The sequence below is a fragment of the Adiantum capillus-veneris genome, chromosome 24 (assembly GCF_014529385.1).
Source record: "Adiantum capillus-veneris isolate H3 chromosome 24, ASM1452938v2, whole genome shotgun sequence".
Taxonomy (NCBI): domain Eukaryota; kingdom Viridiplantae; phylum Streptophyta; class Polypodiopsida; order Polypodiales; family Pteridaceae; genus Adiantum; species Adiantum capillus-veneris.
In genome coordinates, this window is record NC_140954.1 from 144,668,221 (window position 1) to 144,688,262 (window position 20,042).

General features: G+C 40.1%; 1 pseudogene; it reads left to right on the forward strand.

The window, feature by feature from the left end:
- The first annotated feature begins 688 nt into the window (after nucleotides 1-688).
- Nucleotides 689-19,596, forward strand: LOC147427298 (brassinosteroid LRR receptor kinase BRI1-like; annotated as a pseudogene).
- Nucleotides 19,597-20,042: the final 446 nt, after the last annotated feature.

Here is a 20,042-nt window from a genome sequence, read left to right on the forward strand (position 1 = left end):
AAACCTCTTAAGGTGGCCTTATATATCCTTGAAGTGCTATCGGGTCACCATGATAGTAGGTATCACTACCCACAATGGGCATCTCTAGGAGACATCTTCCTGTGGAGGTTCATAGTAGGTGAGTGATTGTAAGACTACATTAGTAGAATCTTGAAGAGCTTTGAGAAAGAGATAATTGTGGCAAGGGAAATCAAGTGAAATGGAGACAATTCATGCACATGCATCTGAAAAGAAGTGCAACAAAAGTAGGGGAACAAGAAACACTAAGTGCTTTAGTATATTTAGTAGAAGGCTTCTTGTTATGGCTACAATTTTCCCTCCCGCTTTTGCCTCAACCTCCCTTGTTTTTAGTGCAGCAGGAGACTGCAAACAATTCCCACTAGCTTGGCACCACTCTTTGTTAAGGCTGTATGAGCGTGCCACATATGGCCATTTTCTTCACCCCTTTGAACCCTTTACTCTTGTCTCTAGTTGACAACAACTCGTAGAACACCCCCTTGTCAGTACAAGTTGCCCTTGAAGCACCTTACAAGTACATCAATATCTCCGAATCTTGTCATCACCATTCATCCCATTTGACACTACACACTCCTACTTTGTGTGCCCATCATTCTAGTCTTGATGTTCTCAGTCCTACATTGCCCGTGATAGGCTACTAGACAGTTGAATTATCCAAGGGCCCAGACCTATGAATGATGGGTTTGTAGGAGAAATTTCAGCAACCCTCGCTTATAGTTTTAGCAAGCTCCATGCATTGGACCTCAACCTCAATCATCTACATGGTGAGATAGATCTTGTAGGTGTCTGTAGAGCTTGTCAATGTGGTATGATGAGTTCACAAGACAAATTTTGAAAGAGATAGGGTGGTTTTCCAAACAGAGAGTTCTCATTCTAAATAACAACTTACTTTTTTTGGTATGTTATTTGTTGAGCTCTCCAACTATACTAAATGGCAATGGCTCCTACTCTCCATCTCACAGGGGAGCATCCGTGCTTTCATATGGAGCATGCAATAGTTGAAAATGCTAGAAATGGGCAACAATAGCCTCTAAGGTCTTATACCTATTGAGATTGAAAATGCCTCCAAATATCTATGGGTTGATCTCAACAACTATTCCTTGAGTGTGCCTATCCCTCTAGGGATTGGTTGTCATGTGAATGGGCCCGAAGATTACCTCCATGGTCAAATGTTTACATTCATACAAATTTTGGGTAGTGGCTATAGAGGTCTAGGGACTTTATTGGAGTTTTTAGACGTTACTTCAAGAGCTCTCACCCTAGCTCCATTGATGAATTCATGTAACTACTAGACTCTACACATGATACCTCTTGGACAATGATAGAAACCTCAATATCATATAGGTAACGAACTTCTCCTACAATAGACTAGAGGGCAACGTCCTCAAAAATATTATTTATCTCACTGTCCCAATGATGTTGAGCATGGGGGTTGCCATACTTGAGAGTCCTATGCATCTCATAACCACACAACTTTTGGACCTTTCCTATAATAAACTTGAAGGAGGCCTTTGTCCACATGCCAATTTCTTCTTTTTGGTTCAAATTGATGTGTAGAAACTACTTTTCTTGCCCAGTCCCTTCAATTTAACAGCTCAACATTGCTCCTTCAGCAAGTATTGAACACAACCCTATGCAACCCTATGCCAATGAGGTGAATCATTGCCACCATGTGCCAATGTGTTATAAGATAACAAGACATCTGAGAGATGCATAAACAATGGTGTAAGTGGAATATGAATCAATCATAATCACTTTACTATGCTGCAATGAGCCAAAAACATTGCTATGGGGATTCTCATGCTTTTGCACTCATGTATTGATAGTCATGTGGGGTATAATGTAGAGGGATAAGTAGATATTGATAATGTGCTCAATAATCTTTATGTTGAGGGTATAATGTAGAGGGCTAAGAAGGGACAAATAAATATTGATGTGTGCTCAAAAATCTTAATTTGGAATGATGCCATGGAAACTACAACTCAAACATAGGAGGGGAGAGGAAATTACTCAACATAAATGTGGCTACCTTTGAGAGGCCTCTTAGAAAGTTGGCATTGCATAGATTTTAGAGAAGGAAATTTTTTTTATTGAGGAGAGTTATTGGCATAGGAGAGTTTGGCAAGGTGTACAAAGTTGAGTTAAAGATGGGGCTATGGTTTCCATCAAGAAGCTGCTGCAATTTAGCTATCAAGGAGAAAGAGAGTTCATAGAAGAGATGGAAACTCTGGGGAAGACTTAGCATTAAAACTTGGGGCCTCATTAGACTATTGCAAGGTTGAAAAAGAGAGGTGCTTAGTGTTTGAGTACATGGAAGGTGGAAGCTTAGATGATAGACTGCAAGGAGATGAGGGGATGAAACACATGCTGACAATGCAACACCAGAAGGAAATTTTTTGTGGGGCAACACAAGGGCTGTGCTTTATACATCAAGAGTGGCTCGATGAAAATCATGAGGCTACAGTGTCTGACATTGACATGGCAATGCTAATAAGTGCACTAGGCCTTAGGGGGGTCTCTATTTATAAATTGTGCATATTGGGTACATGCAAGAACTATTTCTAAATCTCCTTATCTGTAAATTTTTTACAAATAAAATGCACCCTTCACGTATTCAATCTGTATTTTTTTTTCAAATTTCATTTTATGGTATCCTTCTATATGTGAAAATTTGAGAAAACATAAAATTTAATAATCCCTTCTACTGCATTCACGTGATAGTCACATAGATATTAAGTGACCCCCCCCCACCCCCTTTTGAGCATTGGGCACTCATTTGAGTGTGAGCACATTCGTAGGGGCACCAAGATGTGCCTCCGGAGTACTACCAAAGCATTAGGTGCACTTTCAAAGGGGAAATGTACTCATTTGGGGTGTTCTTCCTAGAGTTCCTCACTTGGAAGCGACAAAGGGGGGGGGGGGGGGGGATTGAATGCTGAATAATTTGTTCCTCTATCCCAATGAACCCCTCGTTAATGATGGAGTCTCTCACTATCCAATCATGGAACATAAAGGGGTTGAAAACCTGTAAGAAGAGTACCCTTTTCTGGGAGGAAGTAAAAAAGGAGAAGATAGTCAATTGTTGGGTCATCCAAGAACACCACTTAGATGCCCATAGCAAGAGAAAACAGGTGCTAGAAAAAAAACTGGTATTCTATGTTGGCCATCACTAAATAAAAGATCTCAAAAGGACAACTTTATAGACCCTGTGTATCGAAGAAGAGGCGGCGCGTTGGTGGAGGTGGCTGCCCTTATGTAATTATAGTCTCTGGATGATGTCATGGCCCAACAAGAGCATGACTAGACCTTGTAATTTTTTGGGTTGTTCAATATAATTCACTCACCATTGTGAGTTTTGCAAAAGTTTTGAAAAATAGCACTTAACGATGTTATTGGAAAGTAAAAGTGTAATCCGAGTGCAACGAGGGATAAGAGATGGGAGTACAGAAACCTTTTGGTACCAGAAAAGCAAAAAAGCAAAAAAGCCGTCTTCTTATGATTATCGAACTATTACGACTAGTACTACACTCCAAGCTTCACGTGCGCGTCGCTGTGGCGAGTTGTAGCGCTCTCTCTCTCTCTTCCTTTTTTCTCACGCGCTTTCTGATTGAGAAGGACTTGGGGATGGCAAGTCATTGCCAGCGTGGCCTCTGTGGGCCGGCCCCTGCCCATCCTCAAGCGCTCCGGAGTCACATCGTCGTCCTCGGCCTGCTCTAAAAACTGCAGCCGTCACACGGTCACAAATGGCCGCCTTCGAAAAGCTGCCGCCGCTGCAATCCCTCACACGTGCTGGATTTTGGCCCTCGGAAATGGAAACTCAACCAACTCCTCTCTAGGCTCTAGCTGATGGCTCGAACAAACTTTTTTCTAAAAATTAAGAGAACACCCTTAAATAGGGAATTTGAAGAGAGGGTTTTGACGCTAAATTTCTATAAGTACCTTCAAAATTAAAATAAATTTGTAGGTCAAGTATGCTAAACGGACTAAAATTTGTGCAAGACTTTCTCGAGCACGGTCAATGACGGACCACGGATTGAGGATGCAACAAGAAAACCTATTAAGATATGCAACTCTAAGCAGTGGAGGCTTTCCCAAGCATAAGAGTGTAGATGAACGTTCATCAACTCCCGTCATACCATACCTCACTTAGGCTATGGTCACATGAGGCTTAGTTATGCTATGGTCACATGAGGCTTAGTTATCAGTAATAGATAACTAAGCCAATTATGCCTAGACATAGCATTAAATGAATAAATAAGCCCTTGCATGGTCACACAAGGCTTAGTTATTCATTCAACCTCCCATCTATGAGGCATCGTTATTTATTTAATGCTCCTTTTTGTGCGTGACCAATTAGGTAAGGATATGTGTGCAAAGGTAAGGATATGTATACTTGCTAATTTTTGTGTTCTTGGATATAAATATCCGGATTTTCATTCACAATTGTTAAAATTTCTATGCAAAGCACGGATTTTTGTGATTCCCTTGCCTTGAAAGGTATGGATCAGTACACGTGAGCACCCTCAGTAGCATGCATCAAAGCTTCTTTCAACAACCTTTAGTGTTTTATCAATCAAGAAGAAAAATGCTGACCATTAGTGTATTTTGAACCAGCTAAATCACAAGCTAAATCACAAACTCCAAGCAGTGCTTGAAAAAACTTAGGTTTATGTAATCCCACCTTAAGTTTTGAGATTTGCCTCTAACTTTAAATTTGAAGGTAAGAAAACCTACAAATTCTAGAGAAATCTAGTGTAGAAACCTTCAAATATGGTCATTTACGACCATGATCTTTCATAGGTAGGTTTTCCAAGTATTTGAAAAAACAATTTTTTTCGAGCATGGAATCTTGGCTAGATTATGAGCTCCACTTGAACAAAACCCGCTATTGCAAGATGTGAGCTTTGTCCTAGAGTACTAGAGTATGAGTCAAGGAGAGGAAAGGTGGATTTATACCACATGCAGTGGTGCAAGGTTGTAGAGCTACTTAGAGCTCATTTCATGAATGAATAAACCAAGTCTATTTTGCATTACATCTCCTTGTTCATGGTGAGCTTGTGATGGCTTAGCAAATACTCAAGATCGTGTTTATGAGTCCAAGTTAATTGATCTTGGAACCTAATTTGCTTGAGTGATAATCTAACCAACACACATTCACTTGTGTGCATGATGTTTATCTAATTCCCTTGAGTGATAATCTAGCCAACACACACTCACTTGTGTGCATGAATGAGTAAACCAAGTCTATTTTGCATTACATCTCCTTGTTCATGGTGAGCTTGTGATGGCTTAGCAAATACTTAATATCATGTTTATGAGTCCAAGTTAATTGATCTTGGAACCTAAATTGCTGAGTGATAATCTAGCCAACACACACTCACTTGTGTGCATGATGTTTATCTTTGATCCACCCTAGCTAGCATGATCCCATTGCCATCAAGTGGTAACAGCTCGGTAACAGCGCACGGGTATGCTAGCTAGGTTTGTTATTTTGCATTTGCATGTGAGTATGATTAGCATTCCTTAATCATCATTAACTAGATCCATTAGGTTTACTCTCCTATTGCATATCTCATGCCTAATTAGTATTCCATTCGCTCGCACGAGCATTTCTTGAGTTAAAGACTCTTGCGCCACTACTCACTGGCTAATTGGAAGCCTAATTAGCATTAGAGTTCATTAATTTTCCATTAGGAGCTTGTATTTGCATTCAATAGCTGCTCCTCACTTTAGCAATTGGCGTTTGCAATTGGTGTTTGTGTGTGTAGCCCGTCTCGAGAGCTTTCAATTAAGCCCATCCACACTAACTTTGAGCTAGGCTTTGTCGATTGATACTTTGAACAAACCTCAAGCTTTCCAAGCTCTATTCTCTGTTTTTCCTGCACTTTTGAAGCTCAAAAAATTGTGTGTGTGTGTGTATCTAAAGACATTTAATGCACATTGTACCCTTGTGGAAAAAGGGGCTCCAATTACTCTTAAGCTGGTCCTACCCATGGTGGGAACACCCGTTTTTATACGGTTAACCATCCCTATTTGAGGGGCCACACACAAAACAGACCAACCAATTTGGGTGCCCACTGGGCAGATCTTAAAACGGAGGTGAAATCCATTGCAAGGGACGGGCGGGTTCGCCACCCACCGGACGCTCTTCTCAGGCTCCGTCGGTGGATCTCTTTGTCTGCACACCAACGACCGGCCACGAACGGCACGATCTCTCATCCGACCACGGACTGTTGCTCGAGCTGACCCCACTTGCCCGAGGGCCTACTCGACTACCTCCCGACTCTTATTGGAACCCCCTTCATCGCAACGAGTGGCCCTGCCCTTGATCTCCAAAGGCTCGCAACCATTTAAGGGTTGTTCCCACCAAGTAATAACAAAGAGGCTTCAAACTTAGGGGCATGTCCCATAGCTTGGCCAACTTTTGGCTACCCTTTTGGAGCTTCAACCATAAGCCTCAAAAAAAAGGAACTTTCCCTAGGACTCCTTTGAGCATTTAAACCAAAAGAGATTCTAAACTCAAAGGCTTCTAGAGTTAAAAACTTCAAAGAAATTCCGCAAGTGAAGAGGGACTTCACTCCTGTGAAGAGGTGCTTCACTTCGACAAGGAAAAATCTCTCTCTCTCTCTCTCTCTCTCTCTCTCTCTCTCTCTCTCTCTCTCTCTCTCTCTCTCGCTCTCGCTCTCTCTCTCTCTCTCTCTCTCTCTCTCTCTCTCTCTCTCTCTCTCTCTCTCTCTCTCTCTCTTTCTCTCCTAACTTGTAATAAAATGAATCCATCAAAGCAGAATAACTTCAAATAAACTTTATTTTCTTGATGGATACTTGTGCTTGTGTAAAGTGGTAGAGGCACCGGCTAGGAGAGTCTCCTAAGCTAAGACCACTCTATTAGCACAATGGAAGAGAAAGGGCTTATGAAATTTAATAAAGAGGGATTTAATACTTGGCAAACCAACTTGAAAGGTTACTTAATGAAAAAGGGACTTTGGGGAATGGTCGAATGAACCATCACTATCCATCATCCACATTGATGGAGCATACATACAGACACGAGCTATGAGCGCACAAAATCAATCTAAGGATGAGCAGGCATTAGGAATCATAACCAATGCACTACATGACAATTATGTACACTTTACTGATGATTGTGATACCTCATCAGTTGCATGGGAAGAACTAGAAAAAAAAACTCTGGAGCTAGGAAAAAGAAGAGCAAAGTGTCCTTAAAGAAAGATCTATAAAAATTACAAATGAAAAATAACAAAGATATTGCAAACTTGGTCAATCTCTTCAAAAGCATGACCACAAAACTAGCTTATGTAAACAATGCAGCACCACAAGAGGACAAAATCACTGTTTTTCTAGCAGCCTTACCACCTAGCTTTGACCAAATCATGACCATCATTGAAGAGAAGGATCCAACACCAGATTTTCAAGATGTCATCAACTCTTTAATGTCCGAGGATAAGAAGCAAGGGGGGAATTTTTGTAGTTGGCTCTAGTAGCAAAACTTGTTTCAAGTATGTCAAAGAAGGGCACATAGCAAAGGACTGTCTAGCATTAAAGACTTGTAACATTTGTGGGAAGAAGGGTCACCTTCCTTCCAAGTGTTTCAAAAGGGACAAAGGAAGAACCAACAAAAATCGGAGGCCCAAAGTGTATTTGACAGAAGAAAACAAAGATGAAGATGAAGAAGAAGGTGGCAGTAGCCTTCTGGTCCACGACGACATTCTCTAGTTTCTTTTTGTTTTCCTTTTCCCTTCAATTGTATTTGTTTGGAGATAGCTTGGTCTCAATTTTATACATCTGTTTGAGGGGAGGTGTTGAGTGTCTCTTGGATTAGAGATAGTTTGTCTCATGGATTGGGGATGGTCTCCTGGATTCGAGATATTATTTTGCTCTTGGATTAGAGTGTGCTAGAGATGTCAGTTTCTTCCTAGTCCAACCTCAAGGGGAAGATTTTAAGGCATGAGATTTTTTCCTAGAGTACTAGAGTACGAGTCAAGGAGAGGAAAGGTGGATTTACCCCACATGCAATGATGCAAGGCTGTAGAGCTACTTAAAGCTCATTTCATGAATGAATAAACCAAGTCTTTTTTGTATTACATCTCCCTTGTTTATGGTGAGCTTGTGATGGCATAAAAAATGCTCAAGATCGTGTTTATGAGTCCAAGTTAATTGATCTTGGAACCTAATTCGCTTGAGTGATAATCTAGCCAACACACTCACTTGTGTGTACGATGTTTATCTTCCATCCACCCTAGCTACCACAATCCCATTCCCATCAGCTATAAATATTCTACATGATATAGTGTGAAACCCACAAAACCTCCAAAATTCCATTATAAATATATTTACATGCTATAGTGTAAAACCCAACAAATTTTTCAAAATTTCAACCAGATATTGGTAAAAATTTTCTTCACTGTCCTTTTCTATGGCTAGTAATAGAGTTTTTGGTGATCCATTGTGTGGTTAACGAGTCTCAAGTTTGAGACTTTCCGAATTGACCTTTGAGGCTCCTCGAGAATGTTTCTACAACATTAAAAATTTTCTTCTTCTCCTTCTTCTTATTATCCTTTTCTTTCTTTCTTTTCTTCTTCTTCTTCTTCTTCTTCCTCTCTCTCTCTCTCTCTCTCTCTCTCTCTCTCTCTCTCTCTCTCTCTCTCTCTCTCTCTCTCTCTCTCTCTCTCTCTCTCTCTCTCTCTCTCTCTCTCTCTCTCTCTCTCTCTCTCTCCCCCAAGGTCCGTGTTTGCAAAATCTTAAAAGTATTTTGGAGCTAGACTGTCTTGTTTTCCTTGGTAAATGAATTGGTTCGTTTATCTCTTTGATAGTGGGGCCTAAATTTTAATAAAGCTCAACCAATTACTCAATAGAGCTACATGAAGTTTGAATTCCTTTACGTAAGGGAGATGGACAATGCAGATGGATAGGACAAACAAGGCTCATGGTCATGGAAAAGCCCACAATGGGTTGACTTGACATGATGGCATCGTCGCTTGTCAATCATCTCATTGCCAATGTCTCTAGCTTGCATGGTAGAAAATGTTCAAGCACAAGCTTAGCTGAGTGCCCAAGATTTATCGTTAGCCGATCTCAATGCCCATACTTTGGTTCTGCTCTTCTTTAAAGCTCCTCATTCCTTACCACTACATACCTACTTTTCCTGTAACCTCAGTCTCTTGCTTCCTTCTTGCCGTCTTGCACTTTCACAACTCAGCTTCCTTGTTCATACTCCTCATCACACATTCAACCTTGCAGCCTTCTTGCTATACTAATGTGTTTACTACTATTCTCTCTCTCTCTCTCTCTCTCTCTCTCTCTCTCTCTCTCTCTCTCTCTCTCTCTCTCTCTCTCTCTCTCTCTCTCTCTCTCTCATTCTTTCTTTGAGGAATCATTACACATAAAACCTATATATCCCATGCATTCAAGGAATATTTATAAAACCCATTAGCTATGACATTTTCACCAAGAAAAGGGAACCTTTTCCTATCAATGTGAATGTTTTTTTAGGATCATTTTTTCAAAACTTGTTTGATTATAAAAATACGTCAAAGAATATAGTAAAATAATCCTTATTGTTGAGCTCATGTGATAGGCTTTTTTAATTGTAGTGATCCCTCTTACCTCTCTCTCACTCTCTCTCTCTCTCTCTCTCTCTCTCTCTCTCTCTCTCTCTCTCTCTCTCTCTCTCTCTCTCTCCCCCCCCCCCCCCCACCCAAACACACACACACACACACAGATACGTGCTTGGTCGCTTTACTTGGCTTTGAATAATTTATCTCTCAAAGTCACACACTCTATTATATCTTACGAATCATTACCGTGGATGGTTAACTTGCTTTTCCTTCTATGGAAAAATATCGCTCTATTTTTCTTGATGGAGCTGATGGGTAGGATTGCTTCACTTGACTTTGATTTCTACATCCAACTACATTGTACCAATTGTCTGTACTAGTCACTATATTTACATTGAATATTTGCTTCAGCCTGCTATTCTACATCTACTATGGTTGGCTTTTATTTACTAGATGGAGTAGATGGTTATACTGTTTTATTGAGTGCACACCTTGAATATTTAACTTGCACTGTCCTAGTGGGAAAATTTGGCTAATGAAGCTGATAGATATATCTTGATATTTTACCATGACCTATGGGGTGTTTTCCTAGGTTCCTATGTTTTCTTGGGTTTAAAATAGAGTGATACCTATTTGCACTTGTGGGAACTCCCTCACCAAACCTCCTTTATGAGGGTGTACCGAGTAATAGGATTTTCTATTGCAACACCTTAATAACTTTTAATTTCCTCTCCGTACTCTTTTTCTCCCTATGCTAAACCATTATGGAGATTTGATGAGTCCAATGTTGAACCTCCATATCTAACCTTTAATACTTTGTATCATATTGAGGTGCATACTGTATGTAATTGATTTTATTCAAGGTATCATCCTAAATACTCCCCTGCAACTTAAGATGGGTGTCCCTCTATGCTAATTTGTTGGCTTTCCCTCTAAGCATCCATCCAAGGACTCTTGTTGAAGCTGCCTATTTGGAATCCTCACATACTGTGCAACCTTTATAAAGGGGTGATGATGTAACTTCACATGCAAACATGTTGTCCATCTAACCAGGTGATTGTTACCATATACATGTGGTAGTGATGTCTGTGAACACACTAGGACCTCCGGGGCAGTTTTTACCTGTTTAGGAGGTTTTCTCCCCCGTGCATTGTATATACTCCCATCACTCTAGGGCTATCTATCTTTCCATTGCACACTAAGTAATACACTCTATTGTGTGTCTTGAGCTTCCTTTGTCTTATCCAAGCTGTGTGCGTTTCCCTGCAACCCTAATTCCAACAATTGGTATTAGAGTAGGTTGCGTCCTCCTGAGCTTAGTCGCCAGTAGCTCCAACACATGCCTGCTCATTTCGGCCTCCATTTCCACTATAGGCAGTACTGCACAATCTATTTTGTCATTTTATGCAAAAATTTTGTCAGTGTTGTTTTTTGCATAATAGGTCCCTTACAATCTTCTATGGTTTGTGCTATAGAGCACATGTTGTTCACGCTTTGTTTAATTTTTGGGTAGTTTTCACAATAGGTACAACATTTACCATGGGTGACTACAACGCAAATGTGTTCAAGATGTTTTCTACTCAGGACAGATTGGATGGGGAAAATTACCCTATGTGGGCTTACATGATGCAACATGTTCTTGTGTCAAAGGGTGTCTAGAATATTGTGCAAGGCATTGATGTACGTCCTGGTTATGAGGATGTGGGTGATATTGAGGATGTTCAAGGTCTTGCTGCAAGGATTGCTGCTATTAGAGTTGTTTTGTCTATAGTAGAACAAGCTCATTTGGGATGTAAAGGGTGCGCAAGCTCATGCGTTGATTGCATTGTCTATGAAGCACACCATTACTCCTCTTATTTGCTCAATGAAATCTGCAAAACAGCTTGGGATATTCTGGCTAAGCCACACTGAGGCAAAAATTGCATTGCTGCGTAAAGAACTGGAGTTGAAGATTATGCATGAGGAAGATGATCTGGACATTTTTCTTGCTGGTGTCAAGGATATCAATGAGCAGCTTATTTCTGTAGGTGAAGTCATTTGAGATAGTTCCCTTGTGCAGATTGTTCTTGATGCCTTACAAGATTCTTACCAAACGTTTGCTAGTACTTGGAGACTTATGACCCAAGGAAATCTTGAAATTGTCAAGTTTGATCCATTATGCACATTGCTGTTGCAAGAGTCACTTTCTAGAAAAAATAGGACTAGACAGCGTGCAACTGAAAGGCTTTTATTGCTACTCAAAGAAAGGGTGGTAATAGCAATGCAGCGACTTCTTGTTGTTCTTTTGCGAGTGGACAATCACATGTTCCTAATGTTTATGTTGACAACAATTCGTTTGGAAATTCTGGTGATAAGGGAAAAAACGAGATGCATTGCCATTATTGTAAAGCTAATGATTACTTTACCAAGCAGTATCCTAAGTTGAAGGCCAAAGAGGCTAAGAAGAAAGAGGGTGGTTCCATTGCAAATGCTAGTTCCACTAAAAATGCAGCCATTGTTGAGTCTTCTGTGAAAGGAGACTGTGATACTGTTGTTGATGCAGAATGGCTTTTAGTGCAGAGTGCACTTACAATCCTGTCATCCATGATGCATGCATGTCAGTTGCTGCAGATTCACATGTGTGGTATTTCGACAATGATGCTACAAAGCACATTTCCTCACATTGTGAATTGTTCACCTCTGTCGAGTCTATCTCTCATGGGAATTCAATCACTTATGCCAACAATGCCTCTTATCTTGTTCAGGGAGTTGGAAAGGTTGTGCTTATTGTTGTAAATGGTAGTTATTTCACACTTGTTGATGCACTTTATGTACCTGGGATCAAGAAGAATCTATTGTCTGTATCCGCACTTGCTAGACTTGGACTTGTAGTCAAATTTGTGGAGACAGATGTACAATTCATGATCTCAGTTTTGGTGATGAAATTGCTGCATATGGCCTTTTGTTCAGTGGGTTGTATAAGCTCACTTTGTATGACAAGTGTGGACAAAATTTTGCAAATGCAGTTTCAGATTCAAGGGTTGTTTCATATGCAAAACTATGGCATGCACATTTTGGGCATCTGAATTTTGTCAGTTTGCTACGTTTGCCGAAGTCTGATATGGTTACCTCTTTGTCGCCTCTTGAAGCACCTATCAAACATGTTTGTGAAGGCTATATTTGGGTAAAATTCAACGTTCTAAGTTTCCAAAGGATGGTTCAGTTAGGACCACATGCAGGTTGCAGCAAGTGCATAGTGATGTTTGTGGGCCCATGCAAGCTCCGTCCTTGGGAAATTACCTTTACTTTGTTACTTTCATTGATGATTACGCATGCATGGGTATTTCCGCTTAAAGCAAAGTCCAAAGTTCTTATGTGCTTCAAACAATTTCTGGCTATGGCTGTATTAGGAAAAGTTTGGACTCAAAAGTGGGCCTTGTAAGAATTGTTGATGTGGCATAGCTTTCAAAAAGTGGGGATTGGTAAATTTTTTGCAAATAAGATCCAAACTTGTCGAAGGTTGGATATTTAGAATCTACTCTTCAAATGCTATCTATTGATATATAGCATGCATGTATCGGACATTGCCTTCATGTAGATCTAGAAAAAGGTGATTTTAGATTACCGTAATGGTAACAAAACCTGGCTGATTGAAAACAAATGGCATAACTTTCATAGAAGTCATCCAAACATTTCGGACCTTGGCTCTTTAGAATCCATTTTTCAAGAACTTTCCAATGATAGGTCATATCATGGCGTTCTAAGGAATATTTAGAGGGGTCTACAAGGTTGCTTTCTTTTGTACAACTTTGATGATGTGGCACTCTTAAAAGGCCCAAAAATGAGTTCAAAATTTCTCTAATGGAAAATGTCTCAAAAGGTACTATGGGCATCCTCCGTTCCGATCGAGGGGAGTATATGTCTCATGAATTTAATGCATTTTTGGCTAGTCGTGGGATAAAAAAACAATGTATAGTGCCTTATACACCTCAACAAAATGGTGTTGCTGAGAGGAAAAACATGTGACTTAGGAAAATGGCATGATGTATGGTCAAAAGTCAAGCTTTGCCGCATTCTTTTTCACTTGAGGCCATCATCTGTGCCACTTATGTACTAAACAGGCGTCCTACAAAAGATTTTCTATCTATTACTCCATATGAAGCATGGCATGATAGGAAGCCTTCTATTGAGAACATGCGTGTTTTTGGTTGTTTGGCATATGCTTTGTGCCACAAACACAACGCAAAAAATTGGATGATAAGGCTGTCAAATGTATTTTTGTTGGTTATAGTGCTGAAAGCAAAGGTTACAGGCTGTATCATCCACAAACAAAGCATATTTTAGTTTCAGAAGATGTTGTGTTTGTGGAAGATTTTGTTCAACCCTTGCTATCATGTACAAGAGACATTAATGTTAGCTCACATGACATTTATGACACTTTGTTGCCTCTTTTGAGTGGTGGAAGTTTGATTGTAAATTCCAATGAGGCAAATGTACAGCCTATGGGGGTTTTCAAAAATGTTAAAGATCAGCCTATTACTAATGCAGATATACATGATGTACTTGATGAGGAAAGGATTGAAAATGAGCAGGCTAGAGGTATGCCAAAATGGCTGGTGCATACATTGTGTGACAATAACTTGGATGCACCTTAGTCTAGGCGTACTGGTTCAGGCTCTCACCATGCATCTTATGCATTAGATTGTTATGCTTTCACCGTGTCTAGCTTACATGATGTTGAGGAACCTCTATCTTTCAATGAAGCACAGAATTTAGAAAAATGGATGGCTGCCATGCAATCAGAATATGATGCACTTATAGAAAATGACACATGGACTTTATGTGATTTGCCTCCTGGCAGAAATACCATTGGTACGAAGTGGGTTTACAAGTTGAAATGCAATCCGGATGGTGAGATCGATTGTCATAAGGCTTGACTTGTTGCAGAGGGTTATGCGCATAAAAAAGGCATAGATTATGAAGAGACTTTTTTCTATGTGCATTGGCAACTCATTTTGGTTTCCCGATGTACATCAATCAAACATTGTTATTGATTTCTTGAATGGTGACATATTTGAGGTTTATGTAATGCAACCTCACGGTTTTGTAATCAAGAAAGGACAAGAGGACAAAGTGTGTAGGTGTAAGAAGGCTTTGTATGGGTTGAAGCAATCTCCTCGTGCTTGGTATGATAAATATGACACTCATTTGGTCAAACGAGGCTTTCATAACAGTCCAACAGAAAGCACATTGTATGTAAAGTGTGAGGGTGATGTACTTCTCATTGTGGTTCTTTATGTAGATGATTGCAGTCCAACAGAAATCACATTGTATGTAAAGTGTGAGGGTGATGTACTTCTCATTGTGGTTCTTTATGTAGATGATTGGATGATCACTAGACTAAATGAGAGACACATTGCTGAATTTAAGGCTGATTTGAATGCTAATTTCAAGATAAAAGATCTAGGACTGTTGCATCATTACTTGGGTATACAGTTTAAGTAGTGTGATGGTGGTATTGCCTTGTGTCAAAAAAGTTACATAGAGACATTGCTATGTAAGTTTGGACTTGAGGATTGCCAACCTATTGCCACTCCCATGGAAACATGTTTGAAATTGAGTCTTCATGATGCAGGTGATCTTGCAGATGTCACTCTTTACCAAACTGCTTGGGTTCTTCATTTATGTATGCAACATGAGGCCAAATATTCAATTTGCAGTCTCACATGTCAACAAATTTATGCATAGCTTAGGGTCTAAGTATTGGCAAGCTATCAAGAGGATTTTCCACTACCTTAGTGGGACTTTACATCTTGGCTTGTTTTATCCCAAGAAGGGATCATTGCCGCCTGACTTACATGCTTTTTTGGCCTCAGGTTGGGCTGGTTGTTTTGACACGTGAGTGTCCAAAAGTGGTTTTCGTTTCATAATTGGAAGTTGATGTATATCATGGGTTGAGCAAGAAGAAACCTACCTTGGCCACTTCTAGTTGTGAGGCTGAGTACATGGGAGTCTTCACAGCTACGGTTGATTGTGTATGGCTGAGACGCCTTATGGCTGATTTGGGTGTTGGACAGGACACCACCAACACTATCTACACTAACAATCTGAGCGCATTGGAAATTACAAGCAACCCAGTTTTTGATGCTCGCACAAAGCACATTGAGGTGCACTACCACTATGTCAGGGAGATCAGCTTGTATTATGTGGCAACACAGAAAAACCTTGCAGATCTTTTCAACAAAGGCATTGTCTCATGAGAAGCTTTTTGCTTAGCTTTGGGCTTACTCTCCTTTGTGGTCTGATCATGTCCTCAGGGCATGGAACTTCCCTTTACTCATGTGCCAACTCTCGTTCACCGCATCACTCGAGGGGGGGTTTGTTACCATATACATGTGGTAGTCATGTGTGTGAACAAATTAGGACCACCGGGGTATTTTTTCCCTCTTTAGGAGGCCCCGTGCATTGTATATACGCCCATCACTCTAGGGCTATCTAGCTTTCCATTGCACACTAAGTAAAAACTCTCTATTATGTGCCTTGATCTTCCTTTGTCTTCTCCAAGCTGTGTGCGTTTCCCTGCAACCCTAGTTCCAACAGTGAGGGGTGTCTCCCTCACTTAGCCTTGCTTTGAGTATGGCCGCGTGTGTATCTAAAAGTAAGTGAGGGTCGTGGTAATTGCATAGGACTGAAAGCAAAGGTTGGTGGTACAAAAGAAGGGCCAATTTGTTTCCTCTTAGTTGGTACTGTGGAGGGAAAGTTTGGAGGCAAATTTAATTTATATTTCTATTTTTTATATAGATATGATGGTATTTCTAATAACTCTTTGGACAATTTTATAATGAACCACCCGTGTGAGAGTAGTGGTGTGTCGAGTGGATTTAGTGGCTCCAAAATTTTTTCCCTACGGTTGAATTCGAGGTGCATTGCATGCTCTCTCACAAGTTGCCTTGTGCAATCTTGAGCTCTCTATATCCTTAGCATCACATGTGCTTGCAGAAGCTCTATAGTCTTGCATCAGCTCTCCAACAATGAGAACCCCAAAGGCCAAGGGAGCTGCTACCAGCAAAGCGTCAGCTTTAGCATGCAAACTGGAATTTAAGGCCAAGGAGAGAGTGTCCTCCCATGGCAAAAGAAACAACAAAGGTGTTGCCACCCGATTTTCCACCCCATTCCCCAAGAAATAGAGTAGGAGCACAAAACCAATCCCAGCACAAGGGCTAGTGCAAAACAGTGCAAGGTTGTTGATACCGACTCCGAACAGACCTCGCTCCTCTTTGATGAAGATGAATCAAAATCTACCAACAAGTGAAGACGTGGTACGCTATTTATCATCAAGCTTGTGTTAATTAAATCTTGCATGTTCATCCTTGTAATTGATGTGACATTTGAAGTTAAATGTACAATACCAAATTTGGTACTCTAGAGTACCAACTTTGGTATTGTAGGGCATCACAACACGTTTAGTCTATATCTCAATAATTTTCTCTTATGTTTTTTTACATTTTAGGTAAGAATAAAATGGACTCCCAACAAACCAAGTTTTTCTACACAGCAGAAGACCTGCATGAGGAGTAGGCTTGAGTCTAGAAGGCAAAGTCCCTAATGGCATGATTGATGAAGAATTTCCACGTGAGTAGTCGTTAACTGTTTTCAAGTACAATTACCAAAAGAATCGCAAGATCTATTTAAACCATTTGTAGACACATCTGGTGGAAGACTGCAAATTTCTATTCTTTAAAGTTTATTAGGGCCCCTTTTTGTGTGGTGAATTGACCAACAAATTTACTGGGTGCTACGCTTTTGAGAAATTCCGTGTAGTGAAAAAATCCCAACAAGGCATAGAGTGTCATGGGCCTAGCTTGGGGAAGGGGTGGCGTTGATGATAGCATCTAGGAACGACGAACTTGATCATAAAATTGAGACATGGGCGAGGAAAAATGGTTCCTCCCTTGGAAGTGTCCTACAAATAAGAAGGCACGGATGACTCGAAGTGGAAACAACATCTGCATAGAAATAGAGAAAGCTAGCAGAGGGAAAGTGAATGACTATCTAGCTGATTTAGAGGCATTGTGACAAATACTACTAAATTGGTGTCACATCCAAGATTGACAAACCTAACAGACATGAAGGCCTCTATTTAAGCAAACAAGGACCAACTACTGGTACATGAAGGTAAAGAGGATGTGACAAAAAGTTTGATGGAGGACATTAATACTTTGGAAGCGTGCATTGTTCTACTATGACAACATATCTCTATCTCTGATGAAGAGATTAGAGAGGTTGAGGACGAGTTGGGAGAAAGTCAATGCTTGTTACAATGACACAGGGGTTTTTGAACATATCGAGAAGCTCTAAGTTGAGGTTCAACAGCAAGAGGTATTGTATTTTTGGCTTATTGCATTGTGTATGACTATTGAAAGTGTTTCTTTTGCACATGGTTTGGTGATTTGGCATGTTTGGCTTGTTTCCTAGTTTATTTGCTGACATTTTTAAGTGTTTTTGGTACTTTCTTGAACTATTTTGGTCCTTTCTCTAATTATTTTTGTACTCTGGTTAACACTAGATGCTATCCAAGTACTTTTTTTGGTAGTTTATGGTGCTTCTTTATTTCATTTGGTACTTTCTTGAACTAATTTGGTACTATCTTTTTAATAATTTTGAGTCTTAAGGTACTTATGGTTTTGTATTGGGTGCTATGTTGACACACTCCATGGTACTTATGCTACCTTTTTGTTCATTTGGTAATATTGCTTGTGTTCTTCCTAGCTAATTGTTTTTTATGGTAGAGTATGTTTTTTTTTTTGCAGATGGATTATGCCAAGCTCTACAATGAGTGCCTGGAAAACCAAGACCATTACGATTTTGTAAGCAAACTGTGTGCTGATGTGAAGAGGGGAATGGCATGCACATTGTTTCCAAGGCCTCATGTTGTGGACACTCAAAACACAATTCATGTAAGTTTCGTACTTTTGTATCATGTGGGGAGGCTTTGGAGGCTTCTTACGTGGTTGGTACCTTCATGCTTCCTTGCTGGCATTAGTACCATCCATTGTGTTTTGCAGCTATGTTGAGAGCAGATATTTCATTAACGTGGTCACAAATACGTAAACACATTAATAACATTGAGTGATCACATTTCAAAATACGTGATCCTGTTAAATATTCATGTGACTTACCTTTAACCTATACGAATTATACAATTTGGTAAGTCCGCTTGGATTTTTTCATTTCCATGTAGGCTTAGTTTAGGGTTCACATACCTTCTTATTGAGCCTATACAAAAAATACATACTCCGGTGGGGTTTTGGTGGGTTGCCACATCACCACTTATCGGATTTTTTGTGATCACGTTAATTTTGATTAAGTGAATGTGATAATAAACATTATGATCACAAGAAATTTCACGTGATCACGTGAATATGAAATCCCTGACCTGAAGGCATGTTGCAACACCGCAATCCCTTCGGAGGCAAAGGCCTAGGTGTCAGGGAGGTCATTATTGAAGACTAAGTGGGGTGTTTTGTTGGACACTATGCTTATATTCATTTGAATTAATGATCTAATCTTTGTGTATATATAGGTAGAGGATCTTTTGGAGCGGACACCCACGACATCACCCTAGTGGATCGGAAGGATTCGTGGTCATAGCAAGTCAGATGCCGCTCACATGTTCCAATAAGATCCTCAGAAGTGAGTGTAGGAAATACTACAAGACCCTGATGCCAGCACAATGGAAGGGAAAGGGGATGAGCTTGGTGTAGAACCAAGCTTGGGAGAAGAACAAGTGAAAGATAAAGTGTATGAAATATTGCAAGACCTTGATGCCATCATAGTGGAAGGGAAAGGAGTTGAGCCTACTGTAGATTCAAGCAAGAGAGAAGATCAAATGAAAGTTGTAGTGCAGGATATACTACAAGAGCTTGATGCCAACACAATGGAAGGGAAAGGGTATGAGGGCACTGTGGACTCAAGCTTGGGAAAAGTGAAGCTGAAAGACAAAGTGCAAGAGAGGGTTCAATAGGGTAAAGAGGGAAGGGGACAAGAAGAGAAACAAGAGGGGGGAAGTGATCCAATTGAGAAAGTTGATGAATGGAGATTGACTAAGGAAAAATATAAACCACAATACCAAAGTTTTGTACTATAGAGTACGAGTCTTGGTCCTTTGGAGTAACAAGTTTTGATACTATAGAGTACCAAATTGATAACACAACAATGGCATCAGACAATGCTGATCTCAAGTAAGATTCTATTCAAGAGAATTACAATTGTTGGTTGTGGTTAGAATTGTAGTTGGGGTAAACACTGTATGGCTCCTCTCCTGTCCACTTCCTTCTTCATATGGCATACTATAACAATATTTTCAAATATCTTTGAGGATAGGTCAAAATGATTATGCAGAGAGTGAACCCAAAAATCTGTTCAGGACCAAACTCTCCTCCATCAAAAATCAAGCTTCAAGGTTGTGAC